Source organism: Corylus avellana, chromosome 6, assembly GCF_965113065.1.
Source record: "Corylus avellana chromosome 6, dhCorAvel1.hap1.2, whole genome shotgun sequence".
NCBI classification, from domain to species: Eukaryota; Viridiplantae; Streptophyta; class Magnoliopsida; order Fagales; family Betulaceae; genus Corylus; species Corylus avellana.
In genome coordinates this window covers 17,889,005-17,913,897 of record NC_142495.1, presented here as the reverse complement: position 1 = coordinate 17,913,897, position 24,893 = coordinate 17,889,005, and positions in this window count along the sequence as shown.

Below are 24,893 nucleotides of genomic sequence, written 5' to 3'. Positions count from 1 at the left end.
TTAGATAGACATAACGTGATCAAAACATTGTCATAATGATATATTAGCTAAATATAATTAGTGGTGGATATCAAAGCCCTACCTTTTTATCATTATCAATTTAAATCCAATTTCTTGTTTATTTTGGGAATTGATTTTAGACAAGATTTAGCAATCCTCATGGGAATGACCCTGTATTTGGACACTATACTACTGTGTTGACCTCGTGCACTTGTGGGTAAAACATCCAGTTATTTGCCTATTACTTTATGTAGATAATTGTGACAACTACCGTCAACCCAACCTGCTTAGGCACTACATGAATCGGGTTCACCCACTTGCTATCAGAAATTGGACTTGCATTGAACAACTTGAGCACCTCTGTTCTCACCACTTCTTGCATACATGGGTTCAGCCTCCTTTGTCCCTCCCTCGATGGCTTAGCATTCTCCTCCAGATGTATCTTGTGCATCACCACCGAGAGGTTGATTCCTTTAATGTCTTATATGGTCCAGCCGATAGCTTCCTTGTGCTCTCTCAAAACATCCAACAACTTTTCTTCTTGAGAACTTACCAAATCTAAAGCTATGATTACAGGCAAAGATTCGGCTGGACCGAGGAACTTATACTTTAGGGTTTCCGGTAAAGGCTTAAGTTCCTTCTTGGAGGGCTCTAGCACTGTGGTCTCCCCACTTTCACTGCTCACTAGAGGAGCAGTCTCCAAAATCACATCTGCCTACTCAAGTAACTTGTCCAAGTCCAAATCATCTCGAACTAAGCAAGGCATGCTTCCAAGGACTCCTCTATGGTTGATTCATCAACAGTCTCCTCCATGATCTCCTTAATCAAGCATACATTCTTGACCTCATCATATTCCAGTGGCTGCTTGCTGATATCAAAAATATTCAGCTCCACAGTTATGTTTCCGAACGAGATCTTCATCATCCCCGTCCTACAATTGATCAAGGCATTAGCCGTAGCTAGGAAAGGTTGCCCTAGAATTATCGGTATTTGAATCGCAACATTCTGAACCAGCTTTCTGTCTAGCACAATAAAATCAACGGGGAAATAAAACTTATCCACCTTTATCACAATGTCCTCAATTATTCCCAGTGGAATCTTCACCAACCTGTCAGCCAATTGAAGCGTCATGGATGTAGGCTTCAATTCTACTAACCCCAATTGCAGGTAGACTGAGTAGCGTTGGAGATTCACACTTGCTCCAAAATCCAAAAGAGCCTTCTCAATTGGACTAACTCCTATCATGCAAGAGATAGTAGGACACCCAGGGTCCTTGTACTTGATGGGCATCTTGCATTGTAGGATTGAGTTGACCTGCTCAGTCAGACACACTTTCTTCGGGACATTCATCCTCCTCTTAATAGTACTCATGTCCTTCAAGAGCTTGCATATGATGGCACTTGTTGGATGGCATCCAAAAATGGGATATTGATTTGGACTTGTTTGAATACCTCCAGAATATCCTTAAACTTCCCTCTTTTCTTAGGTGCTTGTAATCTTTCAGGGTAAGGCGCTTTAGGCACAAATGACCTAGGGGGATCCTCAACGGTGGGTGTGGCTGTAGATGGCTTAGCATCTCTCTCCTACTTGCTGCCACTTTCTTGCCCTTGAGGAACAGTGGTGTGCAAATTTATTTAACTCGCAAGTGCACGAATCAATTGTAGTTTAATGGATTGCAAGTGCGAGGTCGATCCCACAGAGAATTGTATTTTTGAAAGAGCAATTTATATCTAAACTAATTAAATCCTAATCTAGTTCCAAAAGGGTTTTGATTTTTGAGTTTTGAAAATTAAAGGATAAACATAAACTAAATAAAATAAGTAAATCTAAGGATAAAGGTACTAAGGTTTGAGAATTCACACTCACCAAATCATAACAACATACTTTATGTTCATCAATATTAATCCGAAGTTCTCACAAATTAAATCATAGATATGTTTTACTATGCTTCAAAGAATTAATCAAAACCATCCCATGTATCCATTCATTGACCAAATCACAAAAGGAATCCAAATTAAATTGAAACACCAGATGTATCCGTAGAACAAATCACAAGGGATATCCAATTTTTATGAGTTAAAAGCCAAGCAATCAATCATATGAAATTATCTCAAATCATCACATGTATCCTTGAATCACAAGAGATATCCAAGAATCACTCCATACAATTGATTAAAAGTAAAACAATTGAAATATAAAACCCAATAAAATCAGAATAATAAAAACTTACATAAAAGTGATGTTGTTCTTCATCGGTGAGGCTTCATCCCCAACCTTAGTTGGGAATTTAGGTCCACATAAAAATAAAATGGGAAAAATATAAAAAAGCCCCCTAAACTACCAGCCGTTTTCGATTTAGCCCTCTGATGTTTCAAAAGTCATAAAGTAGCCTCCTAAATTACCAAACTGTCGCATTTTGGCCACTCCGTTAGTCAAAGCCGTCAGTCTGGACGGAAACTACAAAACGACGTCGTTTGGTTACAGGTAAGTTACAAAAATGCCCTTCTATGTATTTTTTTTTTTTTTTTTAAGAAGGAGCAAAACGGCGCCGTTTTGCTCCCAAAAGGGTTTACTTACCCTAAGCAAAACGGCGCCGTTTTGCTGAGGTTAATTAAACCCTTTTCCCCATTCTCAATCAATCCCACGCAGCACAGCTCCCCCCCTCCCCCTCACGCACAGCCATGGCCGATTCTCTTCTCCACACGCACAGCTCCGGTGATCCAGCCCATCGCGCCGGTGGTCCCCCTCACGCCGATCGTCGTCATCCCGTCTTCACGCCGTCATCCTACAAAACCCAAAAACCTAGAAATCATTCCGTCCAAAAATCATTCCGTCCAACCTAGAAATCATTTTGTCAAAACCCACTGGCCGGGTTGTTGATCTATAACATTCACGTTCTTTGATTTCATGGCTACTGCAGAGGAAAACCAAATTCAATTCCCATAGATGGGTTTGGGTGTTGTTTTCTGCCCTGGAGTATTTTTTTTATATTTTTTTTTTCTTTGGGTTCTCTTAGGATTGTCCAATAGTTAGAGGCTAAGATTTGAACCTAAGCGATTGAGAAGGAGATGAAACCATATTTCTCTCCAGAGGAGTTGAACCCAACAACTGAGACAAGATGAAGTCTGAGCCGAGAAGAAGGTTTGTTCAAGCGTGGAGGGAAAACGCTGAACAAGGGTTTAATTAACCTAAGCAAAACGGCGCCGTTTTGCTTAGGGTAAGTGAACCCTTTTGGGAGCAAAACGGCGCCGTTTTGCTCCTCCTTAAAAAAAATAATAATAATAATACATAGAAGGGCATTTTTGTAACTTACCCATAACCAAACGACGTCGTTTTGTAGTTTCCGTCCAGACTGACGGTTTTGACTAACGGAGTGGCCAAAATGCGACAGTTTGGTAGTTTAGGGGGCTACTTTATGACTTTTGGAACATCAGGGGGCTAAATCGAAAACGGCTGGTAGTTTGGGGGGCTTTTTTATATTTTTCCCAAATAAAATCTAAACCTATATCTAAACCTAAAGAAAAACTAAACTAAAGAATTTTGCTCTCTGGTATTGTGTCTTTTCTTGAATGCAAAGAAGCCTATTTATAGGCTTAGGGAAGTCCTAGAAGCCCAAGTAAACTTAGATAATTCGGAAGTCTGTCTTCCAGTCAGAATAGAAGTCTGAAATCGGACTAGGATTCGTCCAAATTTGTGTCTCTTAATTGCGGGGCGATTTTGACATAGAAACCGTCCGAATTACGAAAATTCTATTTCACAACAAATTGTAGTATTTTGAGCTAGCTTTCCAATGCCGTTTGAATCACTTCAATCCGATATTTGAGCGGAGAGTTATGGTCAAAATACTAAGACATGTGCAGAATCTGAATTTGAATCCGATCCGAAATCTTATCCAATCTGAACTTTAATCTGATTTAACCTTTCCTTAGATTTGGTTAGACTTAACCACACAATCTAGGTCTTCTCAAAGTATGCTTTCTTCCAAACTTCGCATTTTTCCCTTTAAAGCTGCAGTTTTTCTTCAATGACCTACAAAACACTAAAAACACAAAACTAACACAAAATATTAAATAACGACACAGCTAAAGGATTAACTAATGTAAATAAAGGGGTCCAAATATGCAATATTTGGCACTTATCAAACAGCAAGGTTCTCTTCTTGCAGAACCACTTGATTGTCCACTTGTCTCCCTGACCGAAGTGTGACAATCACTTGCAGATGTTCCAGCCCGTGCGTAGGATCTGAAGAACTTCCAACCATAAATTGTCCTTTAAGGTTGGCCACGGGCTGACTCGGGAACTTTCCCTTCTCTCTTTCACCCGAGTGATTGGCTATCTGTCCAATCTAACTCTCCATCTTGGCAATCGCCTGGGTGTTCAAAATAGTAGCATTCTTCACTTCATTTATCGATTGGCCTGTGAGCTGCATGAAGGCCTTGAGAGTGTCCTCCAACGTAGACTGTGAAGAAGATGCTTGCACTTGAGTGGGTGCTTGGTATGTAAGAGATGGTGCTAGATGTGCTGAGCGACCATGATTCTAAACTGGTTGATGAAATCCGGGAGGGTGTAGATTTTGAGCATGATGAAGGACTCCTCCCTGATTCATTGGTAGGTTCTGCTTCCATGAGAAATTAGTGTGGTTCTGCCACCCTGGATTATAGGTCTCTGAGTATGGTCCACTTGCTTGCTTCCGGTAATCATTGAACGCATTCACTTGTTCCATCGAAAACTCAGCGAAAGCCGGCATAGATGGACAATTTTGCTCTAAGTGCAATGGACTAGCACAGATGGAACAACTATCATTATTGAATGTGCTAGCAGCATTAATGGACTGGCTCACTATGAGAGCGACCTTCTTGGTGAGAGCATCTATCTTCATCCTCAAATCAGTATCTTCCTTCACTTCATAGATGCCTCATTTCTTGGAATACGGGCAAATTTGTCCCAACAACTTGAGAAATCCCACTTCTGCGAGTTGTTGGCCAATTTATCCAAAGATTGATAACCTTCATCCCCCGTCAAACTTAGAAATGCCCCCCCATTCATAGATTCAATCATGCTACGGTTGGATTGAGTCCATTCCGTTGTAGAAAAACTGAATGAGTCTTCAATTCTCATATCCGTGTGGAGGGCATTTAATCAACAACTCCTTGAATCGCTCCCAACTCACATAGAACTGCTCATCCGCCTCTTGAGTGAAAGCACTTATTTCCTTTCTATACTCATTCACTTTGGACATGGGGAAAAACTTGTTCAAGAATTTGCTATGAAGTACATCCCAAGATGTAATAGACCTAGGCATATTGGAGTCCAACCATGCCTTGGCTCTATCATGTAAAGAGAAAGAGAACAACGTCAAATGGATAGACTCCTCAAAAAAATTCTGGAATCTGAATGTGGCACATATGTCCTTGAATTTCTTCATGTACTATAAGGGTTCTCCATCTCTAAAACATGGAATGATGGTAAGAGTTGGATTACATGAGTCTTTAAGTCAAAGTGTGTGGCATTAGTAGCAGGTAAAACTATGCACGAAGGGGAGTTTCTCGCAATAGGTGTGAACAATTCACTAAGGGATCTAGCTCTCTTCGCATTCTCAACTCTTGCATGCTCATTCTCTGCCCTAGGGTGCTCCACATTCTAGGGTATGTTGTCTCCCATCTCAATAGTTTCTCTCTCAACAGGTGCTCTCCGATTTCTCCTAAGAGTTCTTTCTATGTCGGGATGTAAGGGTATCAACTCTAAGTTCAAGGATCTCTGACCAAGCATACACCAAACAACAAATGGTAAAATAAACTAACAAACAAAAATAAAATAATCACCAAAATAAGAAATGCAGAAACAAAAAATAGAATATTCACAAAATGGACCAAAAAGTCTTTGAAAATTTTTACTTAGCTGCTTCTGGTCTGCTAATGCTCTCTACAGAGATGTGCTCGAGTGCAGGTGAAAGGCGATCGAGCATATGTGCTCGCTGGTCCGTCAGGTGTGATACTGCTACGCTGTTGCGCTCGAGTGTGCAAGTGCAGTGCGCTAGAGCGCAGGCACGGAAGTGTCAAGCGCAAGTGCGGCTCGCTTGCTGCTCGTGTGATTGAGTGTGCTCAAGCGGCTTGGTAGGGACTGCTTCGTTGGGTAGAAACTGCAATAGAATTGAAAACAACCACAAAAAACTTCTCTTTTTTTATTTATTTGTTTATTTTATTGTTAGATGAAAACACATAAACAAATAAAATTAAAATTGCAAAATGAAAATAAAACAAAAAATCTACCTAAACTAGTAGAAAAATAAAATCAATTTAAAGAAAAATCAATTTCACAAACGAAACAACTGCCCGACAACGGCGCCAAAAACTTGTTGTGAGTTTAAAATGATACTTGCAAGCCCAGGAGTTGTTAGCAATATAGTGTGTGTAAATGCGAGGTCGAATCCACAGGGAATTGCGTCATGAAAATCAATTTCTATTTAGACTAATCCTATTTTAACCTAGTACAAATTTAGTGTAATTTTGTGGTGCAAGAAATATAAACTAAATGAAAATGAGTTTAACAAATTAATTAAAAGACTAAGGTTTTTTGAATCCACTGTTAAGTGATAAAATATTCATATTTTAGCCCTTAACTTACATTTGTTAATCCTTTAGTTTTGATTAATTTCTGCCATTTTAGTTCTTTTATGTGTTTTCTTTGTTTTTGTAGGTTGTTGGAAGAAAATGAAGCAATTCCGAAAGTTTTGGGCACAAAGAGCTATTTTGGGAAAATTGGAGGCTCTGGTGGTGCGATCGATCGCATGGGAGCTGCGATCGAGCGCGCTATAGGCGAAGACCAAGGTAAGCGCAAGGTGTTTGCTCGTGCGCACAAGCAACAGCCTTGATCACACCTGCGATTGAGCGCCCAGCACAGAGGATCGATCGCAAACCTGTGATCGATCGCACACTCGCTGTGATCGAGCGCACCCGTGCGTGAGGAGCAAGCTAGCCGCCAGCCTCTTTATGGAAAGTGTGATTTTAGGGTTTTGAGACTTGGTGCAAACTAAGGCTCAAACCCTACGTTTTTTAGGGTTTCTAGAGTATCCCTAAGGCTTATAAATAGACCGTTAAACCTCTAGAATAGACACACAATTTCCAAGGAGAAGAATTGGAGCTCTTTAAGTTCAAGTTTTGGGTTTATTCTTTTCCTTTCTATTTTATTTTATGAAGATGTTTAACGGCAAACTCATGTGTAACTAATTTACTTAGTAGGGCTAGATTGAAGCCCTAATTATGTTTATTTAATATTCAATATTGGCGCCTTTGTGATGATCATGTTGTGATATTTAACTTGATTAATTCCTGTTTTCATGAATTCATGGTTAATTGGTTATGTAGCCTTTTTGACTCGAGTTAGTAGGTCCTTAGGAGTGTCTCTACACCTAATACCCTAAAACCATCTGGTTTGGGAGTCATTGACTTAACACTCGCTACATGGGTCAATTAGAAAGCTCAAGAGAACCAACATTGCACAACTTGACCAAAAAAAAAAAAAAGAGAAGAGAAAAAGAAAGAAAAAAAAAAGAAAAAGAAAAGAAATATGCCAATGTGTCATTTTAATAGGAAATTCAGTGAATTCTGAGATAAGTAGACATTGCATTTTGGAAAGATTTGGAAGCCTCATAATTTTGTACTAATTCACTGTACACAAATTTCAAACTTGTGATGATTTAGCATGTCCTTTGTAAGTAACTGCACTTGGAGATTCCAATTCATTGTGAAGATGGAGTTCATCTTTTTAAACTTGATTATGAATGAAATTCATAATCTTGAAGTGATACTTTTAGTTTTTTGGGATAACATGAACTGTGCATGATGTTTGTGGGTAACATTTCTGGAAAACCCTCACAAGACTTCACTCGTCCACTAGGGAATTCCTAGGGGTTTAAAAGGCTTGTTGCATACGCTAAATGCAATCGTACATTTCATGAAAGATGAATTTATCTTTTGTTTTCGGTTTTTCCATTCTTGTTTTTAGTTTTGTATTGCTAAGGGACTAGCAATATGTAAGTTTAGGGGTGTGATAAGTGCTAAAATATTCATAATTTATGCCATTTTACTTCCTTTTTGTGTTTTCCATGCTTTTGTAGGCTTTTGGAAGAAAATGAAGTAAAACAAGAAGATTTGTGCTCAAAAGAGAGAAATTGGAAAAAATGGAGTTCCTGACATTGCGATCGATCGCAGGTTCCCTATGATCGAGCGCACTACCAGAGAGGACCAGTCGCGAAGCAGTCATGCGTGATCGACCGCAGCGCACATACGATCGATTGCAGACGTGCGATCGAGCACACATGGGTTGCGATCGATCGCACCCGCGCGCAAGTGCCACATCAGCTGCGGCCAAGACCCCCTTTCCGTCCATATTAGGGTTTTCCAATTCCCACTTGTAATAGGATTAAAACCCTACGAATTTTCTAGGTTTACTAGTGTCTCAAGGACTTCTAAAGCCTATAAATAGACCTATTAGGCTCTAGGAATAGGTGTGGAGAAAGAGGCACAAGCTCTGGAAAGGAATTGAAGGCTGAATCAAGAGCAGTTTGGGTTTTTCTTCTCTTCCACCTTTTATCTTTATTATGTAGTTTATATTTTATTTAGGGCTTGATTGAAGCCCTAATTATGTTTTGTTAATATTTCAATATTGGCGCGTTTGTGATGATCTTGTTGTGCTATTTAACTTGATTAATACCTGCTTGCGTGAATTCCTCATATGTGTGTGCCTGATCAACATATGCATGTGGTATGGACTAGTTAGTTAAATCAATTTGGATGGCCGTGTCTTGGGTTTAACATAAGTAACAAAAGAAATCCACGCCGGGTTCTTGGGTTAATCAACATGGGGAACTGGGAGTATATGCCATGCCCTAGGCCTCGTGTGTTTGTCGATTTTCATAGAACATATGCTTTCCTAAGGAACAACTTAATATAAATCCTGCTAAATCCCTTAGGAATGAAAAGAGTTAGAGTAGATGCCATCCCTAACTTGTTGCTTAGGGAAATCTATAGCCTTAGGAGTATACGCCATGCCCTAAGGTTGGGAAACATTAGATATGCATAACTTGATCAAAGCATTGGCATATTGTTATATTAAATATAATTAGTGATGGATATCAAAGCCTTACCCTTTATTATCATCACTTCAAAAATCAATCCTTGTTTTACGTTTACATAAGGAATCTATTTTTAAACATAAATTCAGTAATCCTCGTGGGAATGATCCTATACTTGCACCATATACTACTATGTTGACCTTGTGCACTTGCAGGTAAAACGTACAATTATTCACCTATTAATTTAGCTAGATTTTTGCACAAGATGTGCTGAGCGACCATGATTCTAAACTGGTTGATGAAATCTAAGAGGGTATTGGTTTGAGCAATGAGGGGCTCCTCCCTGATTCATTGGCTGGTTCTGCTTCCATTAGAAATTAAGGTGGTTCCACCTCCCTGGATTGTAGGTCTCTGAGTATGGTCCACTTGCTTGCTTCCTGTAATCATTGAACGCATTCACTTGTTCCATCGGAAACTCAGCGAAAGCCTGCGTAGATGGACAATTCTGTGCTAAGTGCAAAGGACTAGCACAAATGGAACAACTATCAATATTGAATGCGCTAGCAGCATTAATTCCCTTTAGATGAGAATTGTTGAGAGTGCTCACTCAATGTCTCAAAGAGCTCTATGGCTTCCTCACTGCTCGTTTCCATTAGCACACCTCCACAAGCTGAATCAATAATACCCTTGTTAATATCATTTAAACCTTCATAAAAAGCTTGTACCTGATCATCTTAAGGCATGTTTTGATGTGGACACTTAAGAAGCAGCATATTGAAGTGGTCCCATGCTTCAAAGAACAGATCTCCATCTCTTTGTTGGAACATTTGAATCTCCCTTCTAAGCTGCCTTGTCTTTTGAGTTGGGAAGAACTTCTTTAGGAACTTACTAGACAACTCTTTCCAAGTATGAATGGATTCTGCAGGCAAGGAATTATACCACAACTTAGCATTGTATTTCAAGGAAAAAAGGAATAAGTCTAACCTGAGTCTCTTCGGAGTTAGGCCTTGAATGTGTTGAAGCTTGCAGAGATCAAAAAACTCCCTGAGGTGCAAGTTTGGATCCTCCATAGTTGTGCCTCTGAAGTGAGTCAAGGCATTTAGTATTTGTGGGGATATGTAGTAATTGCCTTCTACCACCGGTTGATAGCCTATGCATGATGGGTGGTTGAGGATTTTCGTGATAAAAGACTGTTTCATGGTCCTTCGTACTAGCGGCGGGTTTTCTGGCAGCTCTTGCATTGTTTCCTCAACTTCTTCTTCTTCTTCTATGTCGGAGTTGTCTCTATGCCCTTCTCGAATGGTCCACTCAATTTTTGGATCAAGTGGAAAGATGGTTGAGGCTTGAGATTGACGACCTTGCATAAGAAGATTTTTTCCTTGTAGTCACAGTAACTTCAGTACTACTGTTCGGAAGTCCTCTGGAACTGCGCTCAATCACAAGTTCGTGCGCTCGATCACCCATGGTCTCCGATCGATCGCAGTAACAGAATGCCGGATGCCCACCACAAAAAGACAAACTAAAACTAAAAAAAGATTAGGGTTTTGATATCCACCACTAATCAAACTAATTAAGATAACAATATGCCAACTACTCAACGGGATATGACAAACTAAATAAAGAAATAAAATAAAAGACAAACTAAATCTAAAAAAGGATTAGGGTTTTGATATCCACCACTAATTAGACTAATTAAGATAACAATATGCCAATGCGCCAATCATACCGGTATATTTAATGTTTGCCAACCTAAGGGCATGGGTGTATACTCCTTAAGCTATAGATTTCCCTAAGCAACGAGTTAGGCATGGGTGTATACTCTAACTCTTTTCTTTCTTAAAGGATTTAGCATGGGTGTATACTCCGTTGTTCTTTAAGAAAGCATAAATCTATGGAAATTGACAAACACACAGAACCTAGGGCATGGGTGTATACTCCCGGCTTTCCATGTTGATTAACCTAAGAACCCGGTGTGGATTTCTTTTGTTGCTCTTATTAAACCCAGGACTCGGTTATCCAAATTGATTTAATTAACTAGTCCATAACACATGCATATGTTGATCAGCCAAACACATATGAGGAATACAAGATAGCAGGAATTAATCAAGTTAAATACACCAAAATATAATTGAAGCAAAGGCGCCAATATTGAAATCCTAAATAGACATGACTAGGGCTTCAATCTAGCCATAATTAAAATATAAACTACATAACAAAAATAAAAGGTGGAAGAGAAGAAAAACTCAAACTCCTCTTGTTCCTTTCCAGAGCTTGTGCCTCTTTCTCCACACCCTATTCCTAGAAGCTAAGAGGTCTATTTATAGGCTTTTAGAAGTCCTTGACACACTAGTAAACCTAGAAAATTCATAGGGTTTAGTCCTATTACGAGTGGGACTTGAAAAGCCCTAATATGGAAGGAAAGGGAGTCTGGCCCCCTCTAATGTGTCTCCAGCACACAATTGCGCTCAATCACAAACCCTGTGTGCTCGATTGCACATCTGCGATCCAGACTTTTCTGGTGTGCACGATCACACATGGCTGCACTCACTGCTTGTCTTCTTTGGTAGTGCGCTCGATTGCAGGTTCCCTACGCTGGATCGCACTATGAGGAACTCCAACTTTTCCTAAATTCTCTTTTTGAGCCCAAATCTTCCAGATTTACTTCATTCCCTTTCCGAAGCCTACAAAAGCATGGAAAACACATAAAAGAACTAAAACAGCATAAATTAACAACACTTAAGGAATTAACACATATAAGTTTAAGGGCTAAAATATGAATATTTTGGCACTTAAAAGCTTAGTTAAAATAGCAAAGGTCAAACCTTTTACCAGTGAAATGGGAGTCAAACCCGGCCTTGCCTATCAGGCTTGGTTAAAATAGCCAAGCTCAAACCTTTACATTTGAACAGAGAGTCAAACCCAACCCTGCCTATAGGGCTTAGCTAAACAGTCAAGCTCAAGCCTTTACGTGTGCACCGAGAGTTAAACCCGATTCTGCCTACCAGGTTTGGCTAAAATAGCCAAACTCAAACCTTTACCTGTATACCGAAAGTTAAACCCGACCTTGCCTACGGGGCTTAGCTAAACAGCCAAGCTCAAACTTTTACCTGTGTTTCCTTCCTTCTTGGGATGGCATGGCTCGGGGTTTCCTCCTATTTCCGAGGGTGGCTTGGCACTTCTTGTTTTTGCGTAGGGTTTTCTCACTATAACCTTGTTTTTCCTCAGGTTTTTCTCCCTAGTTTTTCATTAGGGTTTTCTCCATATAGCCATGTTTTTCCTTAGGGTTTTCTCCTTGGTTTTTCCTTAGGGTTTTCTCCTTATAGCCTTGTTTTTCCTTATGGTTTTCTCCCTGTTTTTCCTTAGGGTTCTCTCCCTATAGTCTTGTTTTTCCATAGGGTTTTCTCCCTAAATCCTGCTTCTTGTAAAAGTAAAGGCATCAATGGTCCGGCGGTCTTTAGACCGGGGACACTCTGATGCTTAAGTCAGCCAAACAATTAGAGCAATTTTCTGTCTAACTATTTTGCGTATGGCATGAGCTACATGTTCATCGAGGTGTGCGCGTGATAGATTCGGAATGTTCTTGTGATGCTCCCTAATGGCTAGAAAATAGTAAGAGCATCAAAGAATCCGCTGACGCCTATGTCATGGAAACTCTGATGCCTAAGTCTGTTCCTTGGAGAAGAGCAATTTGATGAACAAAGCTCAATAATTTAGCCTAATCAAGTATTATCAATGTTAGAGAAATATTCAGATCCCTTTGTACCTAGTGTAGGGGCCTATTTATAGGCTTAAAAGTTGAAGTTGGCTTGAACTAGTTCTCCTGGAGAGTTATCTCCTGAAGAGTTGATATACACTTGAAGTAGCTCTCCTGATGAGTAAGTCGCCTAAAAAGCACAACCGTTTGAACATGGAAGCATGCCCCATGGAAGAGAGGCTTGAAGAGGCCATTGATGATGGCCACATCAGCCCAAGGGATGATCCTAAAGCTTGTTCCAAAATCTTGTCTGAGGAGTTTGGTTGGGATAAGGATCTAGCGAAGAAAATCTGGTGTTGATTTTTTTATTTTTATTATTTTTATTTTTTCTAATTTTCCAATATTTTTAATTTTAAAATTTTCATTTCGTAGTTTTAATTAATATGGACACATGTCAATTTTTTAATGGTGCTGACGTGGCTTTCCTTCAAATTTTGGATGGAATTTCGATGGAGGTACCATCTCTGTTTTTATGTAAACCCAAGGTACCTCCTGTGATAAAAATTAAACCCTAGGGGCAAAAAATAAAGTTGTTAAACTACAAGGGGCAAAAAGGTATTTAACCCTTTATATTAATAGAAACCAACAAATGGACGGTGAGTACAATTACAAAGCCACATATGATATTGAACTGGTTCACAAAGATTGACATGATCAGTTTGATTTATTAGCAAACATGCTGCCTCAAAGTCTTTCTGAATTTTGTGAGTTAGGAGGTTGTCTTTTTCAATCTAGCCTACCGAGGTTGGAACTGAAAGAAAGCAAATAAACTTGCTTTTGGGAGAATGAAGTCTTAGTTTCATTCTCAATGTACATATAGGCAAAGAGTTACAATTGTAATCAAGTTTGACATATCCAAACTTGATGCTAACTAGGAGAACAAATACAACTAAAGAACTTAATACAAAGAGGGATATACTAACTTAAAAATAATTACAACATAAATTCGTAGCTGAAGAGAAGAGATGAGATTGGATTCAAACTTTGAATCCGAAACAAAGTCAGCGTAGGAGAAGAACATTGAACTGTAGGTGCAGTGCACTCAAGCACTATAGGTGGTGCGCTCGAGCTCACTAGGGGATGCGCTCGAGCGCACTCTCGCTTGTCTAGTGTTTTTTAACAACCCCCCTCAAACGAATGGGAGGGGAAGTGACCATGAGTTTGTCTCTGAGGAAAAGAAAACGAGAGGAGGTAAGACCCTTTGCAAAGATATCAGCACATTGATCTTGAGTTGGAATGTAGCTTGCACTGAGATCTTTGTGAAGAATTTTCTCACGAATGAAGTGGTAGTCTACTTCTATATGCTTGGTACGAGCATGGTAAGTGAGACTGGAAGCTAAGGCAATAGCTCCTATGTTATAACACCAGAGTATAGGAGGATCATGTAGAGATTGCAATTCTTTGAGTAACATTTGAAGCCATGAGAGCTCAGCAGCGATGATGGCCATGGCACGATATTTAGCCTCAGTGCTAGATCTCGAGACAACAGGTTGCTTCTTGGCATGCCAAGACACTAAGTTGGAGCCAAAGAACACACAATACCCTGTGGTGGATCTGCGATCAAGAGGATCCCCTACCCAGTCAGAGTCACAGTATGCCTGAAGTTGAAGTGGGCTTGGAGTGAAGTGAAGGCCATGATCTGGTGTGCCTTTAAGGTACCTTAGGACTCTTTTACCAGCCTTCATATGTTCAGTGGTTGTACAATGGAGAAATTGATGCAATTGGTTGACAGCGTAGGCTATGTTAGGTCTTATGAGTGTGTAGTACTGTAGGGCTCTGATGAGTGCCAAATATTGCATATTTGAGCCCCTTAATTTGCATTTGTTAATCCTTTAGTTGTATCATAATCTAATATTTTGTGTTAGTTGTGTGATTTTAGTGTTTTGCAGGTTGCTATGGGAAAAGTGCGGACTAAATGAAAGGAATGCAAAAGATGGAAAACAAGCCATCTAGGAGCAAAGGATCGAGCGCACACGGGCGAGGCAACCTGTCTGGACGCTGAAAAGGCCCATCCAGACGAACCACTTTTTAGATTCCGTAGCTTCAAATCCCAGCGCCCTTTTTAGGGTTAAAAGCCCTAGAAAATCCTAGAAAAAGCTCTATAAATAGGAGAGACACAAGAGCTACAGAGGCTGCTTAGTACGAAATTTCAGAGTAGTTCTCCCTTTAGTTTAGTTTTTCCTTTATGTTTAGGATTTATTTTCCATAGCTATGTGTAGCTAATTTCTTAACTAAGGTTGAGGATGAAGCCTCACCGATGAAGAACACCAATATTTTCATGTAAGTTGATATTATCTGATTTTATGAGTTTTAATATTTCAATTATTCTACTTCAATTCAATTAGTGGGATGATTCTTGGATATCTCTTGTGATTTGTTCCACGGATACATTTAATGATTTGAGATAGTTTCATTTAATTGATTGCTTGGGTTTTTTTTATTTATCAAAACATTGGATATTCATTGTGTTTCGTTCTACGGATACATTTGATGATTTGGTTTAAACTGGACATCTTTTGTGATTTGCGGATATATTTGAAGATTTAATTTAAACTAGATATCTTTTGTGGTTTGTGCAAAGAACGGATTCATTGAATGATTTAATTAATCTTTGAAGCAAAGTAGAACATACATAAGATTTTTATTGTGAGAACTTCGGGTATATATTGATGAACACGAGAATATGTTGCTATTATTTGGTGGGTGTGGATTCCAAAACCTTAGTACTTTATCTTTTGATTAATTTCACTTTATTTAGTTTATGTTTTATTTTTATTCAAAAATCATAAATCTTTCTGAACTAGGTTAAGATTTAATTGATTTAGGTATATTTTGTTTTCATCAACACAATTCCCTATGGGTTCGACCTCACACTTGCATCCCTATATTGTAAAACGATTCGTGCACTTGCGAGTACAATAAAATTTTCACAACAAGCTCCAATGATGTGTCGATACGTTGTGGGATCTGCTAGGGCATCACCATCAAGCTTGTTGAGCTTCTTGCCTGAAGTGCAAAGTGTGGCATAGGGCTTTGCTCCAAGCATCTGTACATGATCCAATAAATCAATAATGTACTTACCTTGATTTAGATGTAAGCCAAATTTGTCATAAAGGACATGGATGCCTAGGAAGTATGAAAGGCAGCCAAGATCTTTAAGCTTAAATTCCATTTGAAGGCCGTGGATGAGAGACTCCATGATAGATGAATCTGTGCTTGTTACTATGATATCATCAACATATATCAGTATGTAAATATGAATAGAACCTTGATGAAGCATAAAAGGAGAGGTGTCTACTAGGGATCCAACAAAACGAAGATGGAGAAAAGCTTGTGACAATCAGTGAAACCAGGCTCTTGGGGCTTGCTTTAGACCATACAGGGTTGTTGTGCCAATTACCCACCTAAATTAATAGGCGAATAATTGGTACATTTTACTCACAAGTGCACAATATCAAAAAGATAGTATAGTACATAAATACAATATCATTCCCACGAGAATTAGTGAAATTATGCTTAGAATGATTTTCCTAATTAATTAACTGAATGTCACAAATTGAAAGATTGATTTGAAATAATAACGAAAGGGTTAGGGTTTTGACATTCAGCACTAATCATAGTCAATTAAGATAAACAATATGGCAATGCTATAATTATACCGATATACTTCGTGCTTGCCAACCTAAGGGCATGGTATCTACTCCTTAAGCTATTGATCTCCCTAAGCAACGAATTAGGAATGGTATCTACTCTAATTCTTTTCTTTCTCAAAGGATTTAGCATGGTATCTACTAAGTTGTTCTTCAAAAAAGCGTAAATCTATGGAAATCGACAAACATATGAAGCCTTGGGCATGGTATCTACTGATAAGTGCCAAAATATTCATATTTTAGCTCTTAAACTTATATGTGTTAATTCCTTAAGTGATGTTAATTTATGCTATTTTAGTTCTTTTACGTGTTTTCCATGCTTTTGTAGGCTTTTGGAAGAGAAGGAAGTAAATCTGGAAGATTTGGGCTCAAAGTGAGAATTTGGGAAAAGTTGGAGTTCTCGGCAGTGCGATCGATCGCAGGGAACCTGCAATCGAGCACACTACTAGAGAAGACACAATCAGCGAGTGCAGCCATGTGTGATCGTGCGCACAACAGAAGAATCTCAATCGCAGACGTACGATCGAGTGCACACGGGTTGCGATCGATCGCACCCGGGTAAGGATCGCTCTCAACCGTGCGCTAGTGACACATCAGAGGAGGCCAGGCTCCCTTTCCTTCCATATTAGGGTTTTCCAAGTCCCACTTGTAATAGGACTAAAACCCTACGAATTTTATAGGTTTACTAGTATGTCAAGGACTTCTAAAAGCCTATAAATACACCTGTTAGCTTCTAGGAATAAGTGTGGAGAAAGAGGCACAAGCTCTGGAAAAGAACTGAAGGCTAGATCAAAAGGAGTTTGGGTTTTTCTTCTCTTCTACCTTTTATTTTCATTATGTAGTTTATATTTTAATTATGGCTAGATTGAAGCCCTAATCATGTCTATTTATGATTTCAATATTGGCGCCTTTGCTACAATTATATTTTGGTGTATTTAATTTGATTAATTCCTGTTATCTTAAATTCCTTATATGTGTTTGTTTGGCCAACATATGCATGTGGTATGGACTAGTTCATTAAATCAATTTGGATGATCGAGTCCTGGGTTTAATAAGAGTAACAAAAGAAATCCACACTGGGTTCTTGGGTTTATCAACACGGGGAACCGGGAGTAGACACTCAAGCCCTAGGCCTCATGTATTTGACGATTTCTACAGATGTATGCTTTCTTAAAGAGCAACTTAATATACACCCATGCTAAATCCTTTAAGAAAGAAAAGAATTAGAGTAGACATCCTTGCCTAATTCGTTGCTTAGGGAGATCAATAGCTTAAGGAGTAGACACCTATACCCTTAGGTTGGCAAACATTAAATATACGGTATGATTGGCGCATTGACATATTGTTATCTTAATTAGTATGATTAGTGGTGGATATCAAAACCCTAATCCTTTTTAGTTTTAGTTTATCTTTTATTTTATTTCTTTATATTAAATTCAATCGTGACATTTGAATTTTATATGTTTAATTAAATAGGAAATTAGTTCTAAACATAATTTACCAATCCGTGTGAGAATGATCTCGTATTTGCCTGTTATACTATCATTTGATCTTGTGCACTTGTGAGTAAAACATACCAAATATTATCTATTAATTTATGTCGTACTTCGCACAACAAGTTTTCGGCGCCATTGGCAAGGATTGTGTTAAATTTTGTTTAGAATTATTTTCCTTTAATTGGTTATTTTAATTTTTACTTTTAATTTAGTTTTTACCAAAAAGTAAATTTTTTTTTTTTTTTAGTTTTCCAATTACTTCTCTGTTTCTATTCTGTTTCAGCTTGCAGCACCCGGCATTCTGTTACTGCATCGAGCAGAGACCAAGTGTGATCGAGTGCAGTTCCAGAGGACTTCCGAACAGTAGTACTGAAGCTGCTGTGACTACAAAAAAAGAAAAAAATCTTCTTATGCAAGGTCATCGATCTCAAGCCTCTACCATCTTTCCACTTGATCCAGAAATTGAGCGGATCATTCGAAGGGCATAGAGACAACTCCAACATAGACGAAGAAGAAGAATTTGAGGAAACAATGCAAGAGCTGCCAGAAAACCTGCCGCCAGTGCGAAGGACCAAGAAGCAGTCTTTCATCCCGAAAAACCTCAACCAGCCATCATGCATAGCCTATCAACTGAAGGTAGAGGGCAATTACTACATATCCCCACAGATATTCAATGCCTTGACTCACTTTAGAGGCATAGCTACGGAGGATCCAAACTTGCACCTCAGGGAGTTCATTGATCTCTACAAGCTTTAGCACGTTCGTGGCCTAACTCTAGAGAGACTCAAGTTAGTCTTATTCCCTTTTTCCTTGAAAGACAATGCTAAGTTGTGGTATAATTCATTGCCCGCAGAAACCATTCATACTTGGGAAGAGTTGTCCAGTAAGTTCCTAAAGAAGTTCTTCCCAGCTCAAAAGACAGGGCAGCTTAGAAGGGAGATTCAATCGTTCCAACAAAGAGATGGAGATCTGTTCTTTGAAGCATGGGACCACTTCAATACGCTGCTTCTTAAGTGTCCACATCACAACATGCCTCAAGATTATCAAATACAAGCTTTTTATGAAGGTTTAAATGATATTAACAAGGGTATTGTTGATTTAGTTTGTGGAGGTGTGCTGATGGAAAAGAGCAGTGAGGAAGCCATAAAGCTCTTTGAGACATTGAGTAAACACTCCCAACAATTCTCATCCAAAGGGAGGCAAGGAGTAAAGAGCAAGGGCACGTAAGAAGTGAACCTGAGTAGTGGACCCCCGAATTAGATGGTTGTTGTGGAAAGAAAGCTGGATATGATTGTCAAAGCCATGACTGCTCAGAACGTCTCACCTAGTCAACAAGCCATGCAACCTCAGGTATGTGCTTTATGTTCTCATTTTGATGACACTACTAAGACTTGCCCCTTGTACTCATCTACAGATCAAGTAAATTATGTGGGACAGAACAACTATCCTCCCAAGAATAATCCCTACTCTAACACGTATAATTCAGGGTGGCGAAACCACCCTAATTTCTCATGGAGTAACAATCAGAATACTCTGAACCATCAATGGCTGCAGGGGAACTACCAACAAGCAAGCCAACCAATGCAAGAAACAAAGCAGAATGACTTGGAAAGTATGGTACGCACCTTGGCAACTACACAACGGGAATTCATGAATGATCAAAGACAAGTCAATGCAAAAACTGATCAAGCAATACAAAGAACCGAGCAAGCTATGTAAAGACTGGAATTCAAATGGGGCAAATGGCTAAGGAGCTGAGTGAAAGAAAACAGGGTCGATTTCCATCCCAAACAATACCCAATCTAGGAGCATCCTCGTCAGGACAAAAATAAGAGAGTAAGGGGAGAACAACAGTCTGGCTGAAGACGTTAAACTTAGCGCTCATGGGAGGCACCCCATAGTTTATCCTGTTATTTTTTTTTCAATTTATTTTTGTCTCAGGTTTTATTTTTTATTTTATTATTATTTTTCCTTTTGTTTAGTGTTTTACTTTGCAGGGACAAGTGTGCTTCAGTTCAAGTTTGGGAGTATGCTATGAGCCATGCGATTCCAAACAACTTCGTCCATATCCCGGGTAAATTGTTTCCATATTATAGACACATTTTGGGACAATGTGTAATTTAAGTTTGGGGGTATGGGAGACACTTTACACACAGTTTGTCCCAGTTTTATTTTATTTTAATTTTTTTTGTTTGTGAAAAGGAAAATAAATAAATAAAATATATATATATATAATGAACTTGCAAATATATATGCAGTTCATGTTTGTTTTAAAATTTTGGTTGATTTTAAGAATTGTGATTTGAGTGCATTGGTGAGCTTAAAATTTTGAACACATGATCTAATAATTGAGTTTTTTAGTTTTGGTTACTTGCTTAGGACAGTTGAGAATTTACATGTTTGATCTGATCTTACACAAGCACATTGGCACATAATTTGTGGGGTATGACATAAAGTCTGATGTCTGTGTTTCTATGTCTTGGGTAAAACAGGATGATTTATTAGATGGATATGTTGGCATATATATATTTGATACAAAAAAAAAAAAAAAAAAAAAAAAACAAAAACAAAAACAAAATTATCATTGATAAGTTTTTCACTAAGTAATTGGACCTCTTGCCTTAAAGCATTGAGCGTTCACATCAAAAGGTGAAGAATTTTGATTTAGTTAAAGTCATGGTTAGTTTGGTTTCATAGTCTTTTTGACTCGAGTTAGTAAGTCCTAAGGGTGTCTCTACACCTAATGCCCTCCTAATGCCCTAAAACCATCTGGTTTGGGAGTCATTGACTTAATACTCGTTACATGGTTCAATTAGAAAGCTGAAGGGAACCAAGCATTGCACAACCTAACGAAGAAAAAGAAAAAAGAAAAGAAAAGAAAAGAAAAGAAAAGAAAAAATATGCCATTGTTGTTCATTCTAATAGGGATTTCAATGAACTTTGAGATATTGAGACATTGCAACTTGGAAATAATTGGAAGCTTCATAATTTTGTGCTACTTCACTTTACACTGTTTCAAACTTGTGATGCCTTAGCATGTCTTTTGTAAGTGATTAAATTTTAAAATTCCAATTCATTGTGAAGATGGAGTTTATCTTTTGAAGCTTGCTAATGAATGAGAATTATGGTTTTTGAGTGATACCTTAATTTTTGGATAACATGAACTCTTGCATGATATTTGTGGGTAACATTCCTAGAAAACCCTCACAAAACTTCACTCGTCCTTTAGGGAATTCCTAGGGGTTTAAAAGGCTTGTTGTATATGCTAAATGCAATTGTACATCCCACGAAAGATGGATTTATCTTTTTGTTTTTTGTTTTTCATTTTGTTTTTGGTTTTGAATTGCAAAGGGACTAGTAATATGTAAGTTTGGGGGTGTGATAAGTGCCAAAATATTCATATTTTAGCCCTTAAACTTATATGTGTTAATTCCTTAAGTAATGATAATTTATGCTATTTTAGTTCTTTTATGTACTTTACATGCTTTTGTAGCCTTTGGAAGAGAAGGAAGTAAATCTGGAAGATTTGGGCTCAAAGAGAGAATTTGGGAAAAGTTGGAGTTCTTGGCAGTGCGATCGATCGTAGGGAACCTGCGATCGAGCTCACTATCAGAGAAGACAACCAGCGAGTGCAGCCATATGCGATCGTGCACACAATAGAAGAGTCTCGATCGCAGATGTGCGATCAAGCGCACACGGGTTGCGATCAATTGCACCCGTGCGCTAGTGACATATTAAAGGCAGCCAGGCTCCCTTTTCTTCCATATTAGGGTTTTCGAAGTTCCACTTGTAATAGGATTGAAACTCTACGAACTTTCTAGGTTTACTAGTATGTCAAGGATTTCTAAAAGCCTATAAATAGACCTCTTAGCTTCTAGGTATAAGTGTGGAGAAAGAGGCACAAGCTCTGGAAAGGAACGAAAGGCTAGATCAAAAGGAGTTTGGGTTTTTCTTCTCTTCCACCTTTTACTTTCATTAGTTTATATTTTAATTAAGGCTAGATTGAAGCCCTAATCATGTCTATTTATGATTTCAATATTGGCGCATTTGCTATAATTATATTTTGGTGTATTTAACTTGATTAATCCCTGTTATCTTGAATTCCTCATATGTGTTTGTCTAGCCAACATATGCATGTGGTATGGACTAGTTAATTAAATCAATTTGGATGATCGAGTACTGGGTTTAATAGGAGTAACAAAAGAAATCCACACCGGTTCTTGGGTTAATCAACATGAGGAACTGGGAATAGACACCCATGCCTTAGGCCTCATGTGTTTGTCGATTTCCACAGATATATGCTTTCTTAAAGTACAACTTAATATACACCCATGCTAAATCCTTTAAGAAACAAAAGAATTAGAGTAGATACCCATGCCTAATTCATTGCTTAGGGAGATCAATAGCTTAAGGAGTAGACACCCAAACCCTTAGGTTGGATGTTGTTAGAAATATCTACCTAAATTAATAGGCAAATAATTGTATGTTTTACCCACAAGTGCTTGAGGTCAACATAGTAGTATAGGGTTCAAGTACGGGGCCATTCCCACGAGGATTGCTAAATTTTGTCTAAAATAAATTCCAAAAGTAAAATAAAACAAAGATTGGATTTGAGTTAATAATAATAAAAAGGTAGGGCTTTGATATCCAACACTAATTATAGTTAGATAATATATCAATATGTCAATACTTTGATCATGTTATGTATATCTAATGTTTGTCAACCAAAGGGCATGGGTGTCTACTCCTTAAGCTATTGATTTTCGTAAGCAATGAATTAGGCATGAGTGTCTACTCTAATTTTTTTCTTTTTTAAAGGATTTAGCATGAGTGTCTACTAAGTTGTTCTTTAAGAAAGCATAATTCTGTGGAAATCGACAAACACATGAGGCCTAGGGCATGGGTGTCTACTCCCGGTGTGGATTTCTTTTGTTACTTTTGTTAAACCCAGGACTCGGTCATCCAAATTGATTTAACTAACTAATCCATGCCATATGCATATGTTGATCAGGCACACACATATTAGGAATTCATGAAAGCAGGAATTAATCAAGTTAAACACCATAACATGATCATCACAAAGGCGCCAATATTGAATATTAACTAAATATAACTAGGGCTTCAATCTAGTCCTACTAAATAAATTAGTTACACATGAGTTTGATGTTAAACAACTTCATAAAAGAATGGAAAAGAATAAACCCAAAACATGAACTTGAAGAGCTCCAATTCTTCTCCTTGGAAAGTGTGTCTATTCAAGAGGCTTAAAGGACTATTTATAAGCCTTAGGAATACTCTAGAAACCCTAAAAATCATAGGGTTTGAACCCTAGTGTTGTCACAAATATCTACCTAAATTAATAGGCAAATAATTGGATGTTTTACCCTCAAGTGCACGAGATCAACACAGTAGTATAGGGTGCAAGTACGGGGTCATTCCCATAAGGATTGCTAAATTTTAGTTAAAATTAATTCCAAAAGTAAAGTAAAACAAAGATTGGATTTGAGTTGATAATAATAAAAAGGTAGGGCTTTGATATCCACCACTTAATATATTTAGATAACATATCAATTTGCCAATGTTTTGATCATGTTAGGTATATTTAATGTTTGTCAGCCTAAGGGCATGGGTGTATACTCCTTAAGCTATAGATTTTCCTAAGCAACGAGTTAAGCATGAGTGTATACTCCCGGTTCCCCATATTGATTAATCCAAGAACCCGGTGTGGATTTCTTTTGTTACTTTTATTAAACCCAAGACTCGGTCATCCAAATTGATTTAACTAATTAGTCTATACCACATGCATATGTTGATAATGCACACACATATGAGGAATTCATGAAAGCAAGCATTAATCAAGTTAAATATCACAACATGATCATCACAAAGGCACCAATATTGAATATAAACTAAACATAACTAGGGCTTCAATCTAGCCCTACTAAATAAATTAGTTACACATCAAGTTCATGTTCAACATCTTCATAAAATAAAAACAAGAAAGGAAAAGAATAAACCCGAAACTTGAACTTGCAGAGCTCCAATTCTTCTCCTTGGAAATTGTGTCTATTTTAGAGGCTTAAGGGTCTATTTATAGCCCTTAGGAATACTCTAGAAACCCTAAAAATCGCAAGGTTTGAGCCCTAGTTCGCACTAAGTTACAAAACCCTAAAAGTTGCTCTTTCCATATTAAGGCTAGCGGCTGACTTGGCCATAATGCACGGGTGCGCTAGATCGTAGCCTGTGTGCAATCGATCGCAGGTCTGCGATCGATCCTCCTTGTGCTCGCGTTCGATCGCAAGTGCCTTGCGTATTATGATCCTCGCCTGTAGTACGTTCGATCGCAGCTCCCCTGCGATTGATCGCACTACTAGAGCCTTCCAATTTCCCAAAATAGCTCTTTTAAGTCTAAAACTTCTGAGATTGCTTCTTTTTCTTCCAATGACCTACAAAATCAAAGAAAACACATAAACGAACTAAAATGGCATAAATTAACCAAAACTAAAGGATTAACACATTCAAGTTAAGGGCTAAAAATATGAATATTTTAGCACTTAACACCTAGTTTGCACAAAGTTTCAAAACCCTGGAATTTGTACTTTCCATACCAGGGCTGGCGGCTGACTTGCCCATCACGCACAGGTGCGCTCGATCCCAGCCCGTGTGTGATCAATCACAGGACTGCAATCGATCCTCTTTGTGCTGGCGTTCGAACGTAGGTGCCTTAAGTGTTGTGGTCTTCGCCTGCAGTGCGCTCGATCACAGCTCCCCTGCGATCGATCACACTACCAGAGCCTCCAATTTCCCAAAATAGCTCTTTTAAGTCCAAAACTTCTGAGATTGCTTCTTTTTCTTCCAATGACCTACAAAATCAAGCAAAACACATAAAAGAGCTAAAATGACATAAATGAACTAAAACT